Source organism: Canis lupus, chromosome 30, assembly GCF_048164855.1.
Source record: "Canis lupus baileyi chromosome 30, mCanLup2.hap1, whole genome shotgun sequence".
In the NCBI taxonomy this organism is placed as follows: domain Eukaryota; kingdom Metazoa; phylum Chordata; class Mammalia; order Carnivora; family Canidae; genus Canis; species Canis lupus.
The window spans coordinates 20,148,059-20,159,287 of NC_132867.1; the positions used below are offsets into that span (position 1 = coordinate 20,148,059).

An 11,229-nucleotide genomic window follows, 5' to 3' on the forward strand; every position below is an offset into this window, starting at 1 on the left:
ACAATTTTATATTCAACAACCTATAGGGAAACTCTATTACACAAATAACTTAAAGTCATCATTAACTAAGGACAATTTCCCCAAGATCTACTCATCCTACTCTATTGACCATACTAATTAATGGTATTGCTATTTATTCTTCTAAGTCAGAAATCTAGGCAATCATTTTCAAATTCAAATACAGATTCTTAGTAATCCATTTCTAATTACCATCTTTCTGTATAGTGTATTTTCACCAGGAATCATTTAATCCCTTCTGAAATTGTTCATATACTGATTTTATCAACGTTGTATAATTTCTTATCCCCCACTTACCAACACCCGCACTTTCGTCCTTACTGAGAATAAATTTTATGGATGAGGATTACAGTTTTTCCCTTACTTTCACCCTGAGCCTCCCTTGTCACCTACTTGCATTGGTTTGCTCATTTGGAAGAAAAATAAACAAACTGTCATTCAGTCAAATACAAAATCACACTAAATGGTTCCCTCTTAATTTCAGAACATCTCCCTTAAGTGCTGCTGCTACTTCTAAAATTTGTTTTCCTATAAACTTATTCTCCCATATGGAACTTATAACTTGCTTTCTGATGAATACTCAAATATTACCTTAGAATCACAGATATTATATATGCTCATATTTTTCTTTGAGGCTTTTTTAACATGCCAAGAAATCATGGCATGGTATGACACCTTGTTGGCTTTAATTATACAAGTTGAATTAAGATGGAATCCTTTCTGTTAATAAAAAAATTTTATGCATTGATTTATTTGATGTGTGTGTGTTTGGTAACTAGGAATGCTGTTCTTTATTATTGTGGAATTTTTTTTATAATTCATTTCCATAAGTGGTTTTAAGACTTCTTTATCCAATTATTATTTTTTGCAGAAGTATCATATTTGGAGGGGATTGATGACTTATAATCATAGCATGATGTAGTATTTTTACAGATTAGGGATTGTGTCTGAGAAGGACTCTCATGACAAATTCACAGAAAAGGGAAAACTTACCGTACAATCCAGAAACAAATATACAAAATATTAGGACTTTCCAGTGAAATGAGTTAAGGACATGGCCAATGACAGATGGAGTTACATTGAAGCTCAAGAAGAAAGGGAAAATATGTGTCCTGATATCATATTATCATTAATATTTATTAAACATAACTTTTAAAAACAGCTTTATATTTACAAAAATATTGAGAAGATAGCACACAAAGTTTCCACTTACTGCACATCCAGTTTCTACTATTAATAAATATGGCATATTTATTATAATTAATAAACCAAACATAATACCTTTTAATTTACTGAAGTCCACAGTTCATTTAGATCTCCTTATTTTTTTTATCTACTGTCCCTTTTCCATTCCAAGTCCCATCAAGGATACCATGTTACTTTAACTTGTCTTGTTTCCTTAAGCTATTCTTGACACTGCTAGTTTCTCTTTCCTTGATTTTTTTTTTTTTTTGTGATTTTGGTGTTTACCTCATTAATATTTTAAATGTTATTTTAGTAAGTAAACGCTCCAAAGAATAACTCATTGTGAAAAAAATTTCTCTTCCTGATTTTTAGAATCTGATGATATTGAATGTCTTTATTAAAAATTCAGTTCATTTACATGTCAACAGCTTCAGAGGGAAAATAATACAAAAATATCTTAACAATTGTATGGTACTATAGAGTGATGTAGTTTATGCCTTCTTTACATGTCCTTCGAAAATTTAAAACAACCTAAAAATCTATGCCCAATGAGCTCTTTATTTATTGGGTGTACATTCCAGTTCCAATTTTTTTTTTTTTTATGAACTGAGAAGTATGTTGGCTCATTGAGTATCTTTTCTTTCAAGATTTGCAAATATTTTTTAAAATTTCTTTATCCTAAATCAGACAAATTTTTTGAAACAGAACCTCTGAGATCTAAATTCTACTTGCTTTTCCTTCACACCATTTTCCTATAAGGGATAGTTTAGCATTGCTGATTTTTTTTTTTTTTTTGAAATTTTATTTATTTTTTTATTCATGAGAGACACATAAAGAGAGGCAGGGACATAGGAAGAGGGAGAAGCAGACTCCCTTTGGGGAGCCAGATGTGGGACTTACTCCTTGACCCCCGATCATGCTCTGAGTCAAAAGCAGATGCTTAACCACTGAGCCATATAGGTGTCCCCCTGATGTTTGTTTTTAAAGAACTACAGGAAATAATAGTTAAGAGAAAATGTATGACACCTTGGAATTATTTCTTTCTACCATGAAAATCTCTATCGGGGTGACACATAGAAATCTTTTGTCCATCAGGAATCAGAGATGCTTAGTTCAAGCATAGTATGTGCCTGCAGAGTAAATACATGAGATGCAAAAATGAATAGCTATGTCTCTCCTTCAGAGGATATTGCTGTCCCAGTCACATGCATTGCAGCCACACATACAAATACAGTGCCCACTCTATGCTAAAGACTGTGACAGGATTTAAATATTTTAAGAGTTGTTGTCCTCAGGAAGCTTGCAACTGGTAGGACAGAGATTATTTCAGGTTTATATGTTTTGTACAAAAACATGTATTGGTTGCTATAGGAGTATAGTGGCTAGAGCTTTAGCCTGCTTAGCATGAAAAGCCTAATGGACATCCATACCTAACACTCTAATAGTACTAAGGAAAGACCTTTTCCCTTCAAGTGCCCGCATAAGTTAAATCCACCTGCCTTTCATGGTTTTGTGCCAGAACATTTCTGGGAATAAAATCAAAGTTGTGTGTATGAATTTTGGCCAAGATGTGATTTTATAATGCAGATGGCACACCTGTGCAGTAGCCTGGTGTTCATCTCATTGCCATCCTGAAAAATGAGCACAGAAAGAGTAAATGGAATTTGATTAGCAAGTCTTCTTTTTTAAACAGATGTTGTGCCTGATATAAATTATTCTTTTAGCATTTCTAACATATGCCAAAGTATTTATCACAGATTAACTGCATGAACTTGCATGCGATTACCAGGCTTTCTGAGTGTAAGATAGGTGGATGCATTTTTCACAATTCTGATCAAAAGCTATATGGGATTATCTAATTGTAATTCAGATGTGAACTAGGGTTTATTTAAAACCCTAAAAAAATATTGTATGCAAAAAACTGAAACATCATCTTTTTTTTTTTTTCTTTTGCCCTACTTTAGTGTAATTGATGCTGAAAAATTCTGGTAGAATTATTTTACCTTATGTTACAGATTTACCTTACTATTAAACATTTCCTCAGAATGGCTCAAAATATTTATATTTCTCCTCTCTTGCTTTTAGTTGTCCATCTCCTTCACAAATGAGGTCCTTAGTCCCAGGAATTACCCATTACATCATTAATTTGTATTATTGGTTTGTTGGAAATCATCCAATACATATTTCCAAATCAATCAGGAGCTTACTAAGCATAAGAGATTTTGAAACATAACAATGAATATAGTGTTTTAAAATGAATTTATTTGCTCTCTGTATTGTTTTAAGTCTCATTTAAGACATAAGAGATTGTGTGTGGGACAAATGGGTAATTTCCTCATAATTGTGATTAATATTTTTCCCATGTTTCTATTATATTAAAATTAACTTATATTAAATTTACAATTTCAAAATATAAGCACTAAAGGATATGTACCATTAGAGAAAAATGAGCTAGCCATTAATATTAAATACTACTAGTTTTGTTGGTGTGGCATGTAAGATAACTTCTAATTTGGGGGCTATTAGAAAGAGAAGTTATATTTTCTCATTAATTTGTTCTTTAGCAGTTTTCTTTAATTTTTAAAGAAAATCAAACCGGAAAAAATCAATGTCAGAATTATATTGCTTCCATATAAACTCTGGGTTGAGCCTAGTGAAGTTATAGTTGCCATGGTAACAGAAGTGTGCTCTTTAAACAGTTTCTATCCTAACTACCCTGCTACTTATACTGAGTGATTTCTTCAAAAATAGGACTCGTGGGAGCGTAGTTATGAGAAATTGTATTCTCTATAAGGATACATATCCACATAATTTGTTGGGAGTAACTCCAGCATATGGAGGTTAATTAGATATAAATGTTGCCAACATGAATTTTAAAACCACAGTGTTCCCCCAGTAAGTAGCCAAGTGTGAGGAAATGTAAAATGCAGAGGTATCCAAAAGAGAGAACTCAGATGACACTGGAACTGATACAGACATCTTTCAGATTTATGAATCAATATGGAAATATCTTTCAGAAAGTGTGAAGATGTTACAGAAGTTTATATGTTAGATTTTTGCAGGTCAAAGTAGGTGCAGCATGTTTAGCAAATTGCTTCAAAAAGATATAAAGCAGGGATTTTCCTTTTAAAGTGTTTCAACATATTGAAGTAAATAAGGCTCAAATATATCATCCTCACGGTGATAACTTTCATATCATTCCATTACCACCCAAATTTTTAAGCTACTGACAGACTAACTATATTACAGCTCTGCATTTTGATATTTTTATTTTGCTCTAATTTCAAGGAAAAGTTTCTTTCAAAATATTTTCTCTCACAAATGAAAATTTATTATTGAGCCACCTAAATATGGCTACTTTCCACTCTTGGTGTTTTACTAGACCTATTGGTAAAATATAAAGCTTTTCTATATGAAAAAGAATTGATCTTGAATCATAAATCCATCACTTACTACCTAGGTGATTTGAGGCAAATCTTTCAAACTTTCTGACAGTTAATTTCCTTACCTCCAGTATAGATATAACCATAATAGTTAACCATTTTGGTTCATTATTATGCCAAAAAAAAGTAAATATGACAGTTATATTACCAGAGGGTGCTATGACAGGTTTTCAGAATGAATGGCTTCGACAACAGAAATTTATTTCCTCAGAGTTCTGGAAGTCAAAGATTAAGGTCACCATCAGGCTTCAGTGTCTGGTGAGGCCTCTCTTTCTAGCTTGCAAACAACCATCTTTTTGCTATATTCTCATCTGTGTGTATGTGGAGAGAGATCTCTGGTTCTCTTCCTCTTTTTATCAGGACAACAGTCCTATCAGATTAAGACCCCATCCTTATGACCTCATGTACCTTTTATTACATTCTTATAGTCACTATTTCCCAATATATTCACATTTGGAGTGAGGGATTTGACATATGAATTTGGCAGGGGGGAGGCACAATTCAGTCCCCAGCAACAGTGCTTTGCAAACTGTAACTCCAGATTAAATCTTGATTACTTATTTCTGTGCTTTTTCTTGTTACAGGAGTGTCTCCCTTAGGCAACCACTGACAAGCATTACAATTTGAGCCAAACTAGTCCACCAAGCCAATAAACTCTATACACACTCTTTGTTTTCATGTATGTTTAACTAATTGAGCCAACTAGACCACTTTAAACAAACAAGCAAAAAAGTGAGTCTCACACTTTAAAAAGCATCTCTTGAAGAACAGTGGCTCTTTATCATTTTCGAGTTATGGTGACTTTTAGTTATTGTTTCATCTCTTCATTTTAGTTGAGCTCTATTCAATAACTTTAACTAGTTATATCATCATTAGTTCCCTTCACTCCAGCTTAAGTGATACTCTTGTGTTCCATATTTATTTTGTAGTTTACGTTCATAACCATTGCTCTTTCTTTTGACCAAGCTATTGGTAATAACTTTAACTAGTTATATCATCATTAGTTCCCTTCACTCCAGCTTAAGTGATACTCTCGTGTTCCATATTTATTTTGTAGTTTACATTCATAACCATTGCTCTTTCTTTGACCAAGCTATTGGTACGAGAAAGGCATTGCTCTTTCTTTTGACCAAGCTAGCTCATGAAATAGAAAATAGTTTGCTTTTTTATACAGGTAGAGAAGGTATGTGTCAGAGGGAAAAAGGGAGCCCAAAGGGATTACTATTAGGTCTGTACTTTGGGGCTAAGGCTTGGCAGCCTCCATCACTGACATCACTGAAGTATAAGGAATGGCTGCCAGGCCACGCCAGGCCTGGAAGCTTCCCACCACAATCCTGCCCCGCAAACATGAGCTTGTCATTTTCGGGCATCTTATGGTTCCCTTATAAATGGGACTCAGAATTCTATGCTAGGCAAAACACTTTTAAATATAAATATCCTATTTTCTCCCCACTCATCTCTGTGTATTTTAAAACAAGCCAAATCATTTCTATGCATATAAATACATGCTGGGTAGAGTGGCACTGTTTTAAATATCTGGAGAGTAATGTGACCTTGAGAAAATGCATGTCTTGTCATTGAGAAGTCAATCCACGGAGGATGCAGCAATTGCCGTGACACGACTAACCTGACACAGGATAGAAACTTGATGACGATAAATGACTATAGAAAAAATTAATTTGGGGTGTAATGAATCATCATAAGTTTTACATTAGAAGGCGAAGACCATATCCTTACAACTTCCTTGTAAAGCCAGGAGTACAAGTGAATAAACAACTGAACTTTTTAATATCAAATGGAGAAATAACAATTAATGAATAAAAAAGTGTAAGATAGAGTTTATGCATAGTGTTTAAGTAATATTATTAAAGTTTTTCTAGTCAATATTTTATTTAAAAGGAATATCCGAAGAATAAACCACACTGCTGCTTTTTTTTTTTGTTAACTTGACTCTATTTCATTATGGTTTATTGAGGAACAGCATATTAAAGCATGATAGGAAGTGGTAAAAGAAATATATAATTTGTAAATCTGAAGGCATTCTTTGAAATTAAACCTATAACTGTAAGACAGTAAGTTCTCTTCTGTTCTGTACCATATTGACACATCCTTTATTTCAATTTTCCTCCTCCTTAGTTGTTTGTACCATGCTTTGCTCTGTCCATGTGCTATTCATAACACCTGGGATAGTTAACCTGTTCTGTGTCTGTCTATAAATGCAGCTTTCTATTGAAGCTGTTGTTCTTTTATACCATTGGAACTATACATTTTAAAATGTTTTGGGATGTTTCATTATTTAGTCAGCAGGTTGATAGGGGAAAAAATGAGCCATATGTTCCTTAAATTGAGAGAACATTTTGTAAGGAATCAAAATATGAAAAAAAAACAGTATATTTTAAATTGACTCCAAGTTATGATGTCTTTTGAAATGAACATTAAAAACTCCCCAAAGTAACAAATCTTGTGGCAAATGTATATTTATAAATTAGATGTAGCTGTTAGTCACACATTTGAAAAAAAATAACTCTTTTTTTGTACCAAGTTTTGTACCCATATAGTCTTTTTCCTCATGGGGTAATAATGACATCAATATATATTAAAACATATTTCTGACAATCATATGTGTAGAAATAAAATATTATTAGGACTGAGAAATGATTTATATGCAAAATCATTTCAACCCTGGAAAGATAGCATCTACTGATAATTTTGTCCAAAACTATGAAATAATATTAATAAGTCATAGGGATTATTTTTCTGCTAATCTTAAATATTTAGCATCTAAAACTTGAGAAGTATATTTAAATATTACATCCATTATTTAGATTTAAAAATATATTTTGAATATATAAATCTAAATATATGTGTTGTAATGTCATGTAATATATATTTTCTAATCTGGTACTTTAAAAGATATAAATATCTTTTTAAATGATTCAGCCAATTCTTTTCTTACATCTTCAGTATAAGTTTATCACATCAAATACCAAAACATTGTGTTTCTTTGACTAAAATTTGGCAGGATATTAAGAATTTTGTTTCCATTAGCACATGGATCCTAGAATCAGTTCTATTGTTCACAATCAACTATAACATTTGGCTATGTACAGGGCTAATTTTTGTGCACTAACCTTATGACTTTAGCTTAATATATCTCTGTAGATCCAGTACAAACAAAAAGCATATTATCCTAAGATTTATTAGTAAATATTCCAGTTCTCCAACAGGACTGGAAATAGTCCCAGAAATCTATCTCAGTCAGGGTCCTGACATCATCTTAGAACCTTTTTCTAGAGCACAGAATGCCCCTTAAATCAAATTCCTGTTAGTCCCTGGTTAAGGAACTGGTTCAAATTGCTTGGCCATCCTGAAGTGATAGCCCTAGGGAGAGCAATCCTGAGAGACATACTCCTTTTATCCTAAGGATGTTATAATGCAATTTATTTGAGTATCTCTTTTTTTTTTTTTAAGATTTTATTTATTTATTCATGAGAGATACAGAGAAAGAGGCAGAGACACAGGTAGAGAGAGGGAGAAGCAGGCTCCATGCAGGAAGCCTGATGTGGGACTCAGTCCGAGGTCTCCAGGATCACGCCCTGGGCTGAAGGCAGGGGCCAAACCGCTGAGCCACCCAGGGATCCCTAATTTAAGTATCTCTTACCAGGTGGCAGTGTCACAGGTGGATAGTGGATTCCCAGAGTTCACCCTAGACATGGATATATGAAAAAGTTCAAACAACATACTGAGGAATTCAATCATAAATTAATATATAACGAGGTGACTTCCTACGTCAGAATCATTATCTCAGTGTCAATATCTCTAGTATCTTGGATACTAACTAAAATGTAATAATAGACAATTCATTTGAATGACTATAGAAGGTAATAAACAAGATTAATAAAATAATCTTGGGGCAAAATATCAAGAAACAGAAATACTGTGACTGTTAATTTTATGTGCCAACTTGACCTGACCAGGCTATAAGATACCCAGATATTTGGTTAAAACATTATTTGTGCATGTATGTGTCCAATAGAAAGGCAAAAATGCAGAGACCAGTTGAATTCTATCCATCTGAGTGAGCTGCCACATAGTTGCTCTCCAGCCCTCAATACTCCTGATTCTCTTCAGGCTTTCACACTCATACTGGAATCTATATGGTAGGCTCTGTGGCTCTCAGGATTTCTTAGCATACTACCAGCTTCCTTGGGTCTTAGGTTTATAGAAACCAGAGAGTGGAATTTCTCTGCTTCCATAATTGTATGAGCCAATTCCTTGTTTTTTGTTTTTGTTTTTTTTTCTGTTCATTCTGTTTCTCTGAAGAAACCTAACTAATATAAATATATTGATATTCTCAAAGTTTTCCTGGTTAGCCTTTGTTTTTTTTATTCTTTTTTTAAATTTTTATTTATGATAGTCACAGAGAGAGAGAGAGAGGCAGAGACACAGGCAGAGGGAGAAGCAGGCTCCATGCACCGGGAGCCCAGTGTGGGATTCGATCCTGGGTCTCCAGGATCACGCCCTGGGCCAAAGGCAGGTGCCAAACCGCTGCACCACCCAGGGATCCCTAGTCTTTGTTTTTATTCCAGTGTTCCACGCTTCTGTATTACACATAATGTTCCATTCATTGGGAGGAATCTCTAGATTTTGACTTATCCAGAAAAATTAATGTTACACATTCAATTAAAAATATTATCACATGAAGTTGTAGGATCAGATTCTCAGTATTTTCCTTTATAATATCTTATATTTTAAAATAATATCTTATACTTTGATCTGCTGAGTTCCTCAGCTTCTAATCTTAAAAATTTAGAATCTTGAATAAGTCACTTGAATAGCAACTTATCAAGATTAATTTCACTTACTTTAGCTAAATAGTCCTTGTTTCTTTGTGCTTTATATACATTTTGTATTAAAATAGAGAAAAATATTGTAATTACTGGAAACCTTATCAGTATTATATTAATTTAAATATATATTTAATATACATATATTTGTATATATTCATTGCCAGGAATATTTTGAATGATCTTTTTATTTAAGCACATGCTTAAGAAATACTCAGTATGTATTACATATGATATATTTTTATAAGTTATAGAGAACAATTATTGAGGGACATAAACACAGATCCTGCCCCCATGGACTAGGTAAGACAGAAACAAATTTTTTAAGTTAAAAATTCATTTGCAAGATGCGAAAAATCTACCTTCAACCTGTGCTCATCAAGAGAACAGAAAATGCTAAAGCAAGAAAGAGGCTTACCTGGCTCTTTGTCAGGATAAAATGGGGTCTAAGCATATTACAGTGGTCTGAGTTGAGAAGGCAAAAATTATAGTTTGAGACTGCTTAATTTGCAGAAATTCTTAGGTCAAGATGTTGGAGAGGAAAGAGCTGAGTCAGATTGGGGGATGACATTCTGTATTGGTTTCCCTGCTGGTCCTGGTCCTTGCACATTTTTTATTTATTTATTTATTTATTTATTTATTTATTTATTCATTCATTCATTCATTCATTCATTCATTCATGAGAGAGAGAGGCAGAGACACAGGCAGAGGGAGAAGCAGGATCCATGCAGGGAGCCCGACGTGGGACTCGATCCTGGATCTCCAGGATCATGCCCTGGGCTGAAGTCGGTGCTAAACCACTGAGTCACAGCGGCTGCCCCTTGTACACTTTTAAAGCAAGATTCACAACATAACAAGATAGCAGTTGCTGTGAGATTTAGAAATGAAATGCTCAGGTATTTCAGAAAAATGCTGGAATTCTAGACCATTCAGAATGGAGAAACCCTCCTCACAATTCATCCAAGAAATTCAATTGAGCCTCTTTAGGAGAAAGGACAATAAATAAATGTTACACTGTAGGAATGAAGTTACAAAGGAAAGAATACCTGCTCTAAAAATAAAATGAAGCCTTGTGGGATACAAAAGTTCTGCAGTAATTTAACTCTGGCAGAACAAATCTCAACACCCTTTAAAAGAAGACAGATGTATACAATGTATAAATCACCATGTTAATTATACAAACAAGATATGCAAAAAAACAGATGTGGATCACTAAATTTCATAATTTTTATTTATGTTCTAATGATTTTCCATATACATAATGACATAATTTGAAAATAAGACAGCTTTATCTCTCCCTCTGTCTACTTTTTATAACTTTTTTCATGCATTATTGTGTGTGCCAAATAAAGTAGTATATCATTCTTTTTCTGTAAATTGAGATTTTTTTGAAAATACATATTGTAATCATTAAAGCATCAATAAAACCCAAAAAAATAGGTAAAAAGCCTTGAAATAAATAGAATAGTACAGCTATAAATATCTATCAGTCTACTTATTTAAATATCAGAAAAGAATTTCTAAAAAGTCAAAGGGAGGATAGGAAAGGAAAGAAGATGAGGCAAATAGGAAATAAAGCGCAAAACCCAAATAGCTCAATAATTATTTTAAAATATAAACACTACTTATATGTTGCCTATATAAGAGAAATAAGAGGGACACTCTAAGTATTGAAAGTAAAAAAGTGGGAAAAGATAAATCATGCAGACATTAAAAATTTTAAAATGTGAGTGACT

At 33.2% G+C, this 11,229-nt stretch overlaps 1 pseudogene; it reads right to left on the reverse strand.

Annotated features, from left to right (window-relative positions):
* Positions 1-6,016, reverse strand: part of LOC140621402 (ADP-sugar pyrophosphatase pseudogene) — a 53,632-nt pseudogene extending 47,616 nt beyond the window's left edge.
* Positions 6,017-11,229: the final 5,213 nt, after the last annotated feature.